The following is a 16,541-nucleotide window of genomic DNA, read 5'->3' on the forward strand; positions in this document are numbered from 1 at the left end:
GTTAATAGCAAGAAGTATGGTGTCTGTGTACTAACTGGACTATAAACTCTCCCTATCCCATGTCCAGCAGACATTGTAGGATTACTATATGGATTTTATTCTTCCATTACCTCCCATTCTCTGACTAAGGCCTTATTCATATGTACAATACGTCCAGATGTTACAGCATAGTGGAGGGGATTTTATGAAATTCCATTTCCACTATGTGTTCAAGCATGCAGGTGGCAGAGCCGCGTATACGCACATGTGGCGCTTCTTTCTAGACGCAGCATGTCTGTTTATCTTGCAGATTTTCAAGCGTTTTTTCATGCGGATATGTATGCATATTTGTACGCTAAATAACAATCTATTATTTACCAAAAAAAAAAAAAAAGAATTGTGATGCCATTTCTGGTTCAACCTCTTTATTTACATACTCCATTGAAGAATAATGTTTACACACACAGATAGATAATAGATAGATGATAGATCTATCTATACAGTGCGTTGCAAAAGTATTTGGCCCCCTGGAACTTTTCAACCTTTTCCCACATATCATGCTTCAAACATAAAGATACCAAATGTAAATTTTTGGTGAAGAATCAACAAGTGAGACACAATTGTGAAGTTGGATGAAATTTATTGGTTATTTTAAATTTTTGTGGAAAGTCAAAAACTGAAAAGTGGGGCGTGCAATATTATTCGGCTACTTTACTTTCAGTGCAGCAAACTCACTCCAGAAGTTCATTGTGGATCTCTGAATGATCCAATGTTGTCCTAAATGACTAATGATGATAAATATAATCCACCTGTGTGTAAGTCTCCGTATAAATGCACTTGCTCTGTAATAGTTTCAGGGTTCTGTATGAAGCACACAGAGCATCATGAAGACCTGAAGACCAAGGAACACAACAGGCAGGTCCGTGATACTGTTGTGGAGAAGTTTAATGCCGGATTTGTATACAAAATAACTCCAAAACTTTAAACATCCCAAGGAGCACTGTGCAAGCGATCATATTGAAATGGAAGGAGTATCATACCACTGCAAATCTACCAAGACCCTGCCGTCCCTCTAAACTTTCATCTCAAACAAGGAGAAGACTGATAAGAGATGCAGCCAAGAGGCCCGTGATCACTCTGGATGAACTGCAGAGATCTACAGCTGAGGTGGGACAGTCTGTCCGTAGAACAACAATCAGTCGTACACTGCACAAATCTGGCCTTTATGGAAGAGTGGCAAGAAGAAAGCCATTTCTCAAAGATATCCATAAAAATGTAGTTTTAAAGTTTGCAACAAGCCACCTAGGAGACACACCAAACATGTGGAAGAAGGTGCTCTGGTCAAATGAAACCAAAATCAAACTTTTTGGCAACAATGCCAAACGATATGTTTGGCATAAAGGCAACACAGCACAGCATCCCCACTGTCAAACATGGTGGTGGCAGCATCATGGTTTGGACCAGCTTTTCTTCAGCAGGGACAGGGAAGATGGTTAAAATTGATGGGAAGATGGATGGAGCCAAATACAGGACCATTCTTGAAAGAAACCTGTTGGAGTCTGCAAAAGACCTGAGACTGGGACAGAGATTTGTCTTCCAACAAGACAACGATCCCAAACATAAAGCAAAATCTACAATGGAATGGTTCACAAATAAGCGTATCCAGGTGTTAGAATGGCCAAGTCAAAGTCCAGACCTGAATTCAATCAAGAATCTGTGGATAGAGCTGAAAACTGCTGTTCACAAACAATCTCCATCAAACCTCACTGAGCTCGAGCTGTTTGCCAAGGAAGAATGGGCAAGAATTTCAGTTTCTCGATGTACAAAACTGATAGAGACATACCCCAAGCGACTGCAGCTGTAATCGCAGCAAAAGGTGGCGCAGCAAAGTATTAAGTTAAAGGGACCGAATAATATTGCACGCCCTACTTTTCAATTTTTGAATTTCCTCAAAAATTTAAAATAACCAATAAATTTCGTTCAACTTCACAATTGTGTCCCACTTGTTGTTGATTCTTCACCAAAAATTTACATTTGGTCTTTTTATGTTTGAAGCATGATATGTGGGAAAAGGTTGAAAAGCTCCAGGGGGCCGAATACTTTCGCAAGGCACTGCATATATCTAATACCAAGATAATACCAAGACCGATGTTTAGTAATATTTATAATAAAATCGTACATAGAGAGTTAAATAATAAAACACACACATAAAATCTGCGTTTGGCCGGGGTCACATTTGCGACAAACTTGCACGAGTCTCGCACTTCAATACACGCACTTGGGACCAGAGCAGTCAGCTACGTAGAAATTCATGCAGCCGCACACTCCGGTCCCCCCCTGTATGCATGGCTGGGATCATTCTCATCCTCCCCCCCTGTATGCATGACTGGGCTCATTCTCATCCTCCCCCTGTATGCATGGCTGGGCTCATCCTCTCCCCCCCATATGCATATCTCCGGGATCATCCCCCCCCTGTATGCATGGCTGGGCTCATTCTCATCCTCCCCCCCTGTATGCATGGCTGGGCTCATTCTCTTCCTCCCCCCCGTATGCATGCCTGGGCTCATTCTCATCCTCCCCCCATATGCATGGCTGGGCTCATTCTCATCCTCCCCCCTGTATGCATGGCTGGGCTCATTCTCATCCTCCCCCCCGTATGCATGGCTCTGGACTCATCCTCTCCCCCCCTGTATGCATGGCTCCGGGCTCATCCTCTCCCTCCTGTATGCATGGCTCCAGGCTCATCCTCTCCCCCCTGTATGCTTGGCTCCGGGCTCATCCTCTCCCCCCTGTATGCATGACTCCGGGCTCATCCCCCCCCTGTATGCATGGCTCCGGGCTCATCCTCTCCTCCCCTGGATGCATGGCTCTGGGCTCATCCCCCCCCTGTATGCATGGCTCCGGGCTCATCCTCTCCTCCCCTGGATGCATGGCTCCGGGCTCATCCTCTCCCCCCCTGTACGCATGGCTCCAGGCTCATCCTCTCCCCCCCGTACGCATGGCTCCGGGCTCATCCTCTCCCCCCTGTATGCATGGCTCCGGTCTCATCCTCTCCCCCCCGTACCATTGGCTCCGGGCTCATCCTCTCCCCCCCCTGTACGCATGGCTCTGGGCTCATCCTCTCCCCCCTGTACGCATGGCTCCGGTCTCATCCTCTCCCCCCTCTACCATTGGCTCCGGGCTCATCCTCTCCCCCCCTGTACACATGGCTCCAGGCTCATCCTCCCCCCCGAATGCATGGCTCTGGGCTCATCCTCTCCCCCTGTATGCATGGCTCCGGGCTCATCTTGTCCCCCCCTATATGTATGGCTCCGGGATCATCCTCTCCCCTCCGTATGCATGACTCTCTGAGCTCATCCTCCCCCTCTTCCCCCCGCGGGCTCACCTGAGTCCTCCGAGTCGTGTGGTCCCTGCACATGACGTGCATCTTGTTACCTCCAGCGGCGCTGGCGCGCCGCTATGCTTCCTGACTGTTTGCAGTCACGTGGTACTGCACATTAAGCTCATGAATATGGATGCCACGCCTATGAGAGTGGCATGGCGTCCATATTCATTACTGTAATGAGCGGTACCACGCGACCGCACACACAGTCAGGAAGCATAGAGGCGCCAGATATCATTGGAGCTGTGGGCACCGCTGGAGGAGCCAGGAGGTGAGTTTGATGTCATCGAGGGAGGGAGGAGGGAGGGACCGACCAGAGGAAAAAAAAACATTGCTGAGGTGCCTCCCCTCCACATAGTCCCGCCCCAGGCACAGGCCCAGAAGTGCATAATGGAAAATACGGCCCTGCGGCCATAATTGTGCTAAGTTTACCTGCATAATTAAGAAAATGTATAAAAAAATACATTAGGAATAGCAGCCTCTGTGCAAAATCTGAGCTAGCATAAAAAAGTACATAATCGTCTCCAGGATTCTGTACTATATAACAGTGCAACAGATGTAATAAAGGTAAAGAGTAATACTGCCCATTTAGTACAGGTAGAAGGCAATACAGCACATACAGAAAAAGAGAATTACAGTGCAGGTAATACAGGTATACAGGTAGAGTGCAGTACATTACATATAGTACAGGTAGAAAAGAGCACAACACACTTAGTATAGATATAGTGGAGCGCCCACCAGGCCCATGGAGATACCCGGTACTGGGCCGGTTCTTAATGGGATGTGGCCCATGGCATCCAATGAAAAATGATGATTAAAAGGGAAATAAAGTTTATAAGCGTTGATTTGTGACGCCATCTGTGGTACTCGACCAAGAATGGCCGACGCTGCTTAAAGGGACCGCTAGGGCTGATGGTGATGCAGCAGAGTTGATACAGCTCTCCGTAGGTAGAGCTTAGTCCCAGGGCAATTATATTATTAAAGAAGGTGATGATGGATGTAGTGCAGGGTGGATGGCACAGTAAATAACTCCGAGGACACAGCAGGGTGAAGTTTCCACACTTTTACTCACGGTTTGAAGTGTATACCGGGGCACTAGTTACAGGTGACAATGGATGTCCGGGGAGCCTGGAAGCAACTTAGGATACACTAAGCCAGATGGGTTTTGAGGCCTTCTTACTGCGCTGTCCTCTGAGATCCTTGCTGCCTAAAGCTATGCTCAGTCCTCTGTTCCTTATTGTTCCAATAGGCTCAAGCTGCTTGCCCGTATGGCAGGCAGCTTGAGCCTATTGCAAGTGTCGCTCCTTTATGGTGGCTCTGGGCTCTTGTCTGCTGCTGTGCCTTCAGGTGTTTGCTGGGCCAGGAGACCAGCAATCCCCTGCCCTCTCGATTTAGCTGCTGGGACTGTTGTACCCGTCAGCTACGGACTCCGGCATACGGCTTCTAGCGCTGTACTCTGGGGTGAGCTTGGTCACAGCTCCACTCCCCAGGTTCTCTTTCACTTCTCCTCTCTTCTCTCTTCACTCAGACTCTGTCTCCCTCCAGGCCAGAACTAATAGAGAAGCCCCCTGAAACCGGGCTTAGAGCTCCCCCTTCTGGTCTGGAGTCAGGAAAAGTGTTGGATGTAAGTGTTATCTGGTCAGGGAACCTCTACTTGCTTCCAGGCATGTCATCACTCCCCTGTAAGGGAGGCAATGCCACTGTGGCAACTGGACTCCTGGGGTGCCACACAAGCATTGGTCAGAATAAGAGAGGAACATGGGAAACAACAAATAAAGTGTTGACTAATCCTCCAAATTTGGCCACATTCCCACCTTAAGTATTTGGTCAGTATTTTATTTCAGTGTTTGTAAGCCAAAACCAGGAGTGGAACAGTCAGAGGAAAAGTATAATAGAAACACCTCACCACTTCTGGATTTATCACCACTCATTATTTTGGCTTACAAATACTGAAATAAAACAATGACCAAATACTGAACATGGAAATATGGCCTTTTCCAGATAATACAATTGTGGAAAGTGCTGGAAGAACAAGTCTGAGCCATGGAGGTCGCATCTCAGCACAACTTACAGAACTTTAATGACTGCTGCTAACATTTTACTGCAACATATCATGGACCCTAAGTAGGCAAGTGAAATCCACACAATGACAGACGAGAACTGGTTTGGTGGCACAGAGAGGAGCTGTTCAATATTAGCCAATGTTATGGCAGATCAAAGTTAACACTGAGGAACCTACTGCGCCCCTCCTTGTTTATCATAAAGTCTGGTCCCTAAAGGGGTATTCCTATCTTGAACTTTCATTCCTGAGAGAGGAATTCCTGCTTCTAGGTCCCAAGAGGAAGGGGTACAAGAACATCTGAGCCCTGCTGTGCTATGTTGTTAGTGCCATTTTCATAAAAATGTATGGGAGTTCAAGTAAGGCTGGAGTCACAAACATCGCATAGCACTCGGACCGCTGTTAATCTATGGGGCAGCTCCCATCACCATTTGTTTTCTCGGCCGTATTATATGTGCGAGTCAAATCGCAGTATGCTGCTATTGTCACCGACACTCGCCAATGCAAGTCTATGGATGCGAGAAAAAAAATCGCACACCACACGGACCATCAGTGTAGCTTGCAAGAAATACGCACCGGTGTCCTTTGAAAAGCTGGCAATTCTTGTGTGGTGTACAGTAAAATTACACTGACAGCTTAGAATAGAATAGATAGAATAGATATATACACATAGAATAGGTGTATATATATATATGTCAGTTACACACATATATATATATAGATGCTGCCGGCGCTGCTTCAGAGTCTAGCACTGACGTCACTGATGCTGCGCTCCCTCACAGCCTTACCTGCGCTGAACTCTGGAGCGCGGGAATATGCCAGTTCATTTTCCCACGCTCCAGAGTTCAGTGCAAGTCAGGTTGTGAGGGAGTGCAGCATCAGTGACGTCAACGCTAGTCTCTGAAGCAGCGCTGACCACATTCATTCATCAGTGGTTTACAGCCGCGGCGGTCGCATCTTGGCATCGTCCTGGTTGTAAACTGTATATAGCCCAGATATGGATTTCGGCTTGGGACACGACGGACAGGCATGGTATATTGTTGGTTTGTTATTTTTTTTTATTACTGGAGAACGAGGGCATCGCAGGAATTAGACGTATAATAAAGATTGGAAACTGTGTTGTGTTTTATTTCAATATAAGACTGTATTACGGCTGTGTCTTTATTTAACCTGTAACAACTATAGGATTAGTAATGGATAGGTGTCTTATTGACACCTCTCCATTACTAAGCCGAGGGCTTGTTGTCACCTTGCAATACAAAGGTCACATCAACCCAACAAATATTACCCAATATGCCACCGTTACAGGGCAGTGGGAAGAGAGAGGCTAAGTGCCAGAATTGGCGCATCTTAGAGATGCGCCTTTTTGGGTGGCTGAGAGCTGGTGTTTGTAGCCAGGGAATGGCCAATAACCATAGCCCCTTCCCAGGCTATGAATATCCGCCCGCAGCCGTCTGCATAGCCTTTTCTGGTTATTAATTATAGGGGGACCCCAAATCATTTTTTTTGGGGGTCCCCCATTTTAATAGCCAGTAAAGGCTATATATACAGCTGTGAGCTGATATTAATAGCCAAGGAAGATCCATGGGTATTAGTCCCTTCCCAGGCTATAAACATCTGCCCCAGTCACTGGCTTTCCCTCTCTGGCTTGGAAAGTTGCACGGGAGCCCACGCCGTTTTTTCCCATAAATTCATCTTTTATTAATTAAATACAAGTACAGTAATTTGCAGACACACTGTACTAATTGCATTTGTCACACACATCTATATATCCACCTATTCTGCATCTATTTTCTGTATGTAATCCATGTCTTGTATCCTGGCGGCTCCTGTAGTGATTTTACAGAAGCTGACAAATGAATTACCGGCTATCCTTCTGTCTATCTATGTATGAAATATAAAGACATATCTAATATATAAAGCTCAATGTGTGTGTGTGTGTGTGTATGTTTGTATGTACAGTCATGGCCAAAAGTATTGACACCCCTGCAGTTCTGTCAGATAATACTCAGTTTCTTCCTGAAAATGATTGCAAACACAAATTCTTTGGTATTATTATCTTCATTTAATTTGTCTTAAATGAAAAAACACAAAAATAATTGTCCTAAAGCCAAATTGGATATAATTCCACACCAAACATAACAAAGAGGGTGGACAAAAGTATTGGCACTGTTCAAAAAATCATGTGATGCTTCTCTAATTTGTGTAAATAACAGCACCTGTAACTTACCTGTGGCACCTAACAGGTGTTGGCAATAACTAAATCACACTTGCAGCCAGTTGACATGGATTAAAGTTGACTCAACCTCTGTCTTGTGTCCTTGTGTGTACCACATTGAGCATGGAGAAAAGAAAGAAGACCAAAGAACTGTCTGAGGACTTCAGAAACCAAATTGTGAGGAAGCATGAGCAATCTCAAGGCTACAAGTCCATCTCCAAAGACCTGAATGTTCCTGTGTCTACCGTGCGCAGTGTCATCAAGAAGTTTAAAGCCCATGGCACTGTGGCTAACCTCCCTAGATGTGCCCGGAAAAGAAAAATTGACAAGAGATTTCAACGCAAGATTGTGCGGATGTTGGATAAAGAACCTCCACTAACATCCAAACAAGTTCAAGCTGCCCTGCAGTCCGAGGGTACAACGGTGTCAACCCGTACTATCCGTCGGCATCTTAATGAAAAGGGACTGTATGGTAGGAGACCCAGGAAGACTCCACTTCTTACCCCGAGACATAAAAAAGCCAGGCTGGAGCTTGCCAAAACTTACCTGAAAAAGCCTAAAACATTTAGGAAGAATGTTCTTTGGTCAGATGAGACAAAAGTAGAGCTTTTAGGGCAAAAGCATCAACATAGAGTTTACAGGAGAAAAAAGAGGCATTCAAAGAAAAGTACATGGTCCCTACAGTTAAACATGGCGGAGGTTCCCTGATGTTTTGGGGTTGCTTTGCTGCCTCTGGCACTGGACTGCTTGACCGTGTGCATGGCATTATGAAGTCAGAAGACTACCAACAAATTTTGCAGCATAATTTAGGGCCCAGTGTGAGAAAGCTGGGTCTACCTCAGAGGTCATGGGTCTTCCAGCAGGACAATAACCCAAAACACACTTCAAAAAGCACTAGAAAATGGTTTGAGAGAAAGCACTGGAGACTTCTAAGGTGGCCAGCAATGAGTCCAGACCTGAATCCCATAGAACACCTTTGGAGAGATCTAAAAATGGCAGTTTGGAGAAGGCACCCTTCAAATATCAGGGACCTGGAGTAGTTTGCCAAAGAAGAATGGTCTAAAATTCCAGTAGAGCATTGTAAGAAACTCATAGATGGTTACCGGAAGCGGTTGGTCGCAGTTATTTTGGCTAAAGGTTGTGCAACCAAGTATTAGGCTGAGGGTGCCAATACTTTTGTCCAGCCCATTTTTGGAGTTTTGTGTGAAATGATCAATGTTTTGCTTTTTGCTTCATTTTATTTTGTGTTTTTTCATTTAAGACAAATTAAATGAAGATAATAATACCAAAGAATTTGTGTTTGCAATCATTTTCAGGAAGAAACTGAATATTATCTGACAGAATTGCAGGGGTGTCAATACTTTTGGCCATGACTGTATGTATGTGTGTATGTCTGGGATTGGCATCTGCACCGTCGCAGCTACAGCCACAAAATTTTGCACAGTCACACGTCTGGACTCCGAGAGCATCATAGGCTATGTTGTGAGGTGAAATTTTAACCCCATGCCTTCCAATTCACCAAACAATTTTGCCTATTATTCTTATTATTTCTATGGTGTTATCGTCCTTCTGTAAAGCAGTCAGTATCGCACAGGATAGGATTAGATACACAGCTCAGCAGTCAGTATCACACAGAAGAGGATTAGACACATGGCTCAGCAATTGTCAGTCAAAGAAAAAAAGAAACATCCGGCACTGCCCCTGAAAAGAAAATACCCGCAAAGCTGCTTGTAACCGCTATCAGTGTGACACCTGTAACCCTTGCTGAACGGGTGCTCTATCCATATGAAAAAAAAACATGAAATATCATAGTAGAAAAAGACAGCAGGATGGCACTCACCATTCTCTTGAAATGATTCACTTTATTTCATATTGACAAAGCATAGGCATCGGCACTGGAGGAATGTAAAAAGACGGACAACAGCCGTTTCGTGCACAATGCACTTCAACAGGTCCAGATAGTCAGTATCACACAGGAGAGGATTAAATACACAGCTCAGCAGTCAGTATCACACAGGAGAGGATTAAATACACAGCTCAGCAGTCAGTATCACACAGGAGAAGATTAGGCACATGGCTCAGCAGTCAGTATCACACAGGATAGGATTAGATACACAGCTCAGCAGTCAGTATCACACAGGATAGGATTAGATACATGGCTCAGCAGTCAGTATCACACAGGAGAGGATTAAATACACAGCTCAGCAGTCAGTATCACACAGGAGAAGATTAGGCACATGGCTCAGCAGTCAGTATCACACAGGATAGGATTAGATACACAGCTCAGCAGTCAGTATCACACAGGATAGGATTAGATACATGGCTCAGCAGTCAGTATCACACAGGATAGGATTAAATACACAGCTCAGCAGTCAGTATCACACAGGAGAGGATTAGGCACATGGCTCAGCAGTCAGTATCACGCAAGATAGGATTAGATACACAGCTCAGCAGTCAGTATCACACAGGATAGGATTAAATACACAGCTCAGCAGTCAGTATCTCACAGGATAGGATTAGATACACGGCTGAGCAGTCAGTAACACACGATAGGAGTAGGCACACGACTCAGCAGTCAATATCACACAGGATAGGGTTAGATACACGGCTCAGCAGTCAGTATCACACAGGATAGGATTAGATACACGGCTGAGCAGTCAGTAACACACAATAGGATTAGATACACGGCTCAGCAGAAAGTATCTCACAGGAGAGGATTAGGTACACAGCTCAGCAGACATTATCACACAGGATAGGGTTAGATACACAGCTCAGAAACAGGATGTGCCAAAGGAGAGGACATTTTTGGGTCGCCCTCCCAGGGCTATGGGGTACTCGGTACCGGGCCGGTGTCAGGGGGATGTGTCACAGCAGCAGTGACCCGATCCGTGGCCCTGGGCGCCCAATAAAATGGTGGTTTGATGTGATGGTTTATGTGAATAGTTCGTGACGCCACCTGTGGTGTTCAGCAAGTATGGTGTTAGGCCGACGCTGCGTGCAGATCCTCTGGGACTGATGGTGTGCGCAGCAAAGATGGTGAAGCTCCCCACAGGTCGAGCTGTGGTCCCAGGGCAGTGTAGATGTTGTAATAGCGGGGAGGCGCAGATGGTGTAGGTGCGGGTACCCAGGTATAGCGGTGCTGGAATAACTGGAGGACACCAGAGTGTGCAGTTCCAAAGCTTTACTAACAGTCTGCAGTTCACACAGGTGCCTGCCTCCGTGCCGTGTTCTCCAGGTCAGGGCCCCAGCCAACCTGCAGACAAGATGGAAAGCTCCCTTCCAACACTCCGCCAACATTTACCTTCCTGAACATCTCCTCTATTGCGCCTTTAAGTGTGAAGTACTCCAGTACCGTGGTTCCCTGAAGTGCCTCTTGTCCCGGGTTCCTAAGACCCTTACTTGTATGACAGACAGCTGTAGCCTGATCAGGGATCTCTTTCTCCAGAGTCCCAGCTCTCTATTCGTGTTGCTGTTATGTCCCAAGTCTATAACGGGAGTAAGGCATTAGCGGCTCACTACTCCACCGGTGTCTGTTGCTGGATATTAAGGATCCGGTCAACCTCGGGGACCGGGCCCCGGCCTTGCGCTCTGGACTGGAAGGGTTGTCTATCTCTCTAACCCACTTCCCACCGTCCTTCTGTTCTCCTTCGTTCCGATCTGTTCTGTCTCTCTTATGGAAGGTTAGGTGATAAGTCTTGTCAGTCTCTTTCTATGCCTTCCCTGTGCCAGCAGGCCCAGGTCACTGGGACCTGCTGCAGCACGTCCTTCATGCATCCATCCTCTTCTCTCTGACCTCCCAGACTCCTCTCCCTGAAATCCTACACTTTCCCCTTCTTTTATATCTAACTCCACCCGCCTACCAGCACATCTCGTGTTACAAAGACAGGGACCACGAAAGGTGCTCTGCTACCTTCCCAGCATAAAGTATGGGTGAGCCCCTGCTGAACTATCCTGTGTGTGGGGTGTAGGTGTGGACCGTGGTTAGGAGTTCCCACCTTACCTGGATGGTGGGGTACCACACCTTAGGAGAAGGTGCAGTACCTCTGTGGCGACTGAAGCCTCAGGGGAGCCACATACCCCCCGTTAAACACAGCACGACCGCGGGCTGCAAGACAACAAAATCAACAGTACTGGAACATACAAAAGTTTTTAAATTCTTGTAAACAATACTTATCTAATCTTCCTAATGTAGGAGGCACAGTTCTTGAACGTTGCAAACAAGCTGACTTCCTATCTAAATATCAAAAATTTTAATTCTAAGTGCAATTCTCAACTCAAAGTGCTATTCTCTCTGTAACACATTTCTTTATTACTTTCTGTCAGTTTTTCTCTCTTCTAGACGCAAGACGCTGACCACATATACCTGGTCCGTCACCTGTCACTTTCAATTCTTTGTTCTTTATTCAATTCTTGCATTTCTGTTCCTAATTCTCAGTATCAAAACATTCTGTAAAAGACATTTTCCATATGACACAACATTATCAAATACGACACATATAAAACATTCACAGATTCTTGTAAGTGCTGGACACCGCTCCCAGCCGGGATCTCTTGCAGTGTCCCTCGAGGTAGACATCATTCTTCGAAAAGTGTCCTTATAAAACATAATCTTCGCAAAGTGTCCATATGTAAACATTATCTTCGTAAAGAGTCTTTATGTAAAACCAAGAAAGAGCACCCAAAGGGGTGAAAACTATTTACAATGAAGTTTGTGATACACTCCAAGTTCATGATCACGGTAGTTCAATTTCAAAAATAACGCTGCCAATGCAACTAGGCAACAAAAGTGCAAAACATGATAAACAAAAATAGAACAAGGCACAACTGGTGCAAATAACCCTCCTGGCTACAAGATTTATGGAAAGTTTTACTGTTGATCCCCTCCAGGGATTCTGGGGCTGGTACCGTTACCAGATTAAATACGCTGGGTGTCTTCATCTTGGGGTAGAGGTGACATACTGCCTGGGGCTGGCTTTTGCGCTACCAGCAAATCGGGTTCTGCATTACCCTGCTGGTTCCTGGCCAAGCGCAGATATTCTGTTTCCCACAGTGACAAAGTGGGAGGAGCAGGACTGAGTGACAGGGCAATGGAGACATCCACCATCTGCGGAGATATTGGCTCTTCCAGTTCCATGGGGAGCTCAGGGGACAGTGCTGCAGCTTGAGGCTGCCAGCCTGGGACTACTTGGTCATCCCCACCTGCGGGCACTGCAGCCGGGGATCGTCGGTGGAGATCAACTGGGCCATCCCTGTTCAGCGGCTCCGCTCCCAAAGCTAGGGTCAGACCCGGGGCAGCAATCACACCTGGTGCTTCCAGCCGCGTTCCGGCTCCGGCACCCGAGGGTGGATGGCTGCAGCTGCAACTCCCGGAGTAGTGGACGGGATGGACCGCAATTGGATCCGGGCCCGGTCCAGATGGGGACGCGGTCCCGGCCCTCCGTTTTGCTCCAGAGCCCTCATATATCTCCTCCGGACGGGGCTCATCCAATGGCAGTACTGGTTGTAAGGCGGTGGCGGACGCTGCTGAGGAGGTATCAGCGGTCGCAGCCTCCGCAGGGGCGGCCTAGGGGTGAGTGGCTTCTCCTCCCCCCGTTCTTCTGACTTCTCTTCTTTTCCCATCATGGCGCTCTGGCGTTCTTCTTCCTGCTCCGGCCTCCTTCCCGCCACTGGCTTCTTCTGCCCCTCCTTCTTGGGGCGGCGTCGTCTTCCAGCGCCTCCATACCAAGCCAGTAGACGAACCCTTCGGGGAGTGGGCCATGTAGCTGTCACATAATAATTCAGGCAGGGAAGGCGCAGGACTCTTCGCGGTCTTTTCCAAGGACCTCCCATCTCTTCACGCCTTTCTTCTCCACACCAGCGGCCATGTTTGAGATTCATGTCACAGTCTATTAAATTTGGTCTTCTGCACATTTTCAAAAGTTCAAAGTCCAAGGCGCACAGAACCCAATGGCATCGGGTCTCGTCAACCTGTTCCTGATGCCAAAATTGGGTCGCCCTCCCAGGGCTGTGGGGTACTCGGTACCGGGCCGGTGTCAGGGGGATGTGTCACAGTAGCAGTGACTCGGTCCGTGGCCCTGGGTGCCCAATAAAATGGTGGTTTGATGCGATGGTTTATGTGAATAGTTTGTGACGCCACCTGTGGTGTTCGGCAAGTATGATGTTAGGCCGACACTGCGTGCAGATCCTCTGGGACTGATGGTGTGCGCAGCAAAGATGGTGAAGCTCCCCACAGGTGGAGCTGTAGTACCAGGGCAGTGTAGATGTAGTAATGACAGGGAGGCGCAGATGGTGTAGGTGCAGGTACCCAGGTATAGCGGTGCTGGAATAACTGGAGGACACCAGATTGTGCAGTTCCAAAGCTTTACTCACAGTCTGCAGTTCACACACGTGCCTGCCTCCGTGCCGTGTTCTCCAGGTCAGGGCCCCAGCCAACCTCCAGGCAAGATGGAAAGCTCCCTTCCAACACTCCGCCAACATGTACCTTCCTGAATGTCTCCTCTATTGCGCATTTAAGTGTAAAGTACTCCAGTACCGTGGTTCCCTGAAGTGCCTCTTGTCCCGGGTTCCTAAGACCCTTACTTGTATGACAGACAGCTGTAGCCTGATCAGGGATCTCTTTCTCCAGAGTCCCAGCTCTCTATTCGTGTTGCTGTTGTGTCCCAAGTCTATAACGGGAGTAAGGCATTAGCGGCTCACTACTCCACCGGTGTCTGTTGCTGGATATTAAGGATCCGGTCAACCTCAGGGACTGGGCCCCGGCCTTGCGCTCTGGACTGGAAGGGTTGTCTATCTCTCTAACCCACTTCCCACCATCCTTCTGTTCTCCTTCGTTCCGATCTGTTCTGTCTCTCTTATGGAAGGTTAGGTGATCAGTCTTATCAGTCTCTTTCTATAACTTCCCCTTGCCAGCAGGCCCAGGTCACTGGGACCTGCTGCAGTACATCCTTCATGCATCCATCCTCTTCTCTCTGACCTCCCAGACTCCTCTCCCTGAAATCCTGCACTTTCCCCTTCTTTTATATCTAACTCCACCCGCCTCCCAGCACATCTCGTGTTACAAAGACAGGGACAATGAAAGGTGCTCTGCTACCTTCCCAGCATAAAGCATGGGTGAGCCCCTGCTGATCTATCCTGTGTGGGGTGCAGGTGTGGAGCGTGGTTAGGAGTTCCCACCTTACCTGGATGGTGGGGTACCACACCTTAGGAGAAGGTGCAGTACCTCTGTAGCGACTGAAGCCTCAGGGGCGCCACATTTTCATTCCTAGAATTCCACTCAATCCATCTGATTTGTTTTTTGATTTTAAACGCCTCCAGTTTCCAGTTGAACTGCTATTTGCAATGTCCATTAACAATGCTCATGGACAGTCCTTGAAAGTAGTAGGGATCGATTTAAGTAGTAGGGATTGATCTGCAATCTCCATGCTTTTCTCATGGTCAACTTTACGTGTTCTGTTCAAGAGTTGGAACTGCCAAAAACCTTTTCATCTTTGCACCGAAAGGAAAAACTAAAAATGTTGTTTATCAAAAGGCTCTTGAATGAGTTGAAAATAAATACTATCAATACTTGGGTAATTGTTTAGTTAATTTGTGTTGCAAATCTGTAGTGTTGAATATTTGATGTGAAATGTTTTTATGTGCAATATAATCATTATAATTTGTTATAACTAACCACAGTTGGTTACTATGCCCAGGCAACGCCGGGCTCTTCAGCTATATATCTATTCTAGCATAACCTATTCTATACTGTACGCAGTGCGGCAGATCATTTGCCAGCTTTTAATCTATCGATTATATATGCTCCTGCTTTGAGCAGGGGGTTGGACCAGATGGCCCAGGAGGTCCCTTCCAACTCTACGATTCTATGATTCTATATGATTTAGCGAATCCTGCTTTGAGCAGGGGGTTGGACCAGATGGCCCAGGAGGTCCCTTCCAACTCTACGATTCTATGATTCTATATATTCAGTACAGACCAAAAGTTTGGACACACCTTCTCATTCAAAGAGTTTTCTTTATTTTCATGACAATGAAAAGTGTAGATTCACTCTGAAGGCATCAAAACTATGAATTAACACATGTGGAATTATATAATTAACAAAAAAGTGTGAAACAACTGAAAATATGTCTTATATTCTAGGTTCTTCAAAGTAGCCACCTTTTGCTTTGATTACTGCTTTGCACACTCTTGGCATTCTCTTGATGAGCTTCAAGAGGTAGTCACCGGAAATGGTTTTCACTTCACAGGTGTGCCCTGTCAGGTTTAATAAGTGGGATTTCTTGCCTTATAAATGGGGATGGGACCATCAGTTGTGTTGTGCAGAAGTCTGGTGGATACACAGCTGATAGTCCTACTGAATAGACTGTTAGAATTTGTATTATGGCAAGAAAAAAGCAGCTAAGTAAAGAAAAACGAATGGCCATCATTAGTTTAAGAAATGAAGGTCAGTCAGTCCGAAAAATTGGGAAAACTTTGAAAGTGTCCCCAAGTGCAGTGGCAAAAACTATCAAGCACTACAAAGAAACTGGCTCACATGAGGACCGCCCCAGGAAAGGAAGACCAAGAGTCACCTCTGCTGCGGAGGATAAGTTAATCCGAGTCACCAGCCTCAGAAATCGCAGGTTAACAGCAGCTCAGATTAGAGACCAGGTCAATGCCACATAGAGTTCTAGCAGCAGACACATCTCTACAACAACTGTTAAGAGGAGACTTTGTGCAGCAGGCCTTCATGGTAAAATAGCTGCTAGGAAACCACTGCTAAGGACAGGCAACAAGCAGAAGAGACTTGTTTGAGCTAAAGAACACAAGGAATGGACATTAGACCAGTGGAAATCTGTGCTTTGATCTGATGAGTCCAAATTTGAGATCTTTGGTTCCAACCACCGTGTCTTTGTGCGACGCAGAAA

This window comes from Dendrobates tinctorius, unplaced genomic scaffold (genome assembly GCF_039654945.1).
Source record: "Dendrobates tinctorius isolate UK_male_01 unplaced genomic scaffold, ASM3965494v1 ptg000070l, whole genome shotgun sequence".
NCBI lineage: Eukaryota > Metazoa > Chordata > Amphibia > Anura > Dendrobatidae > Dendrobates > Dendrobates tinctorius.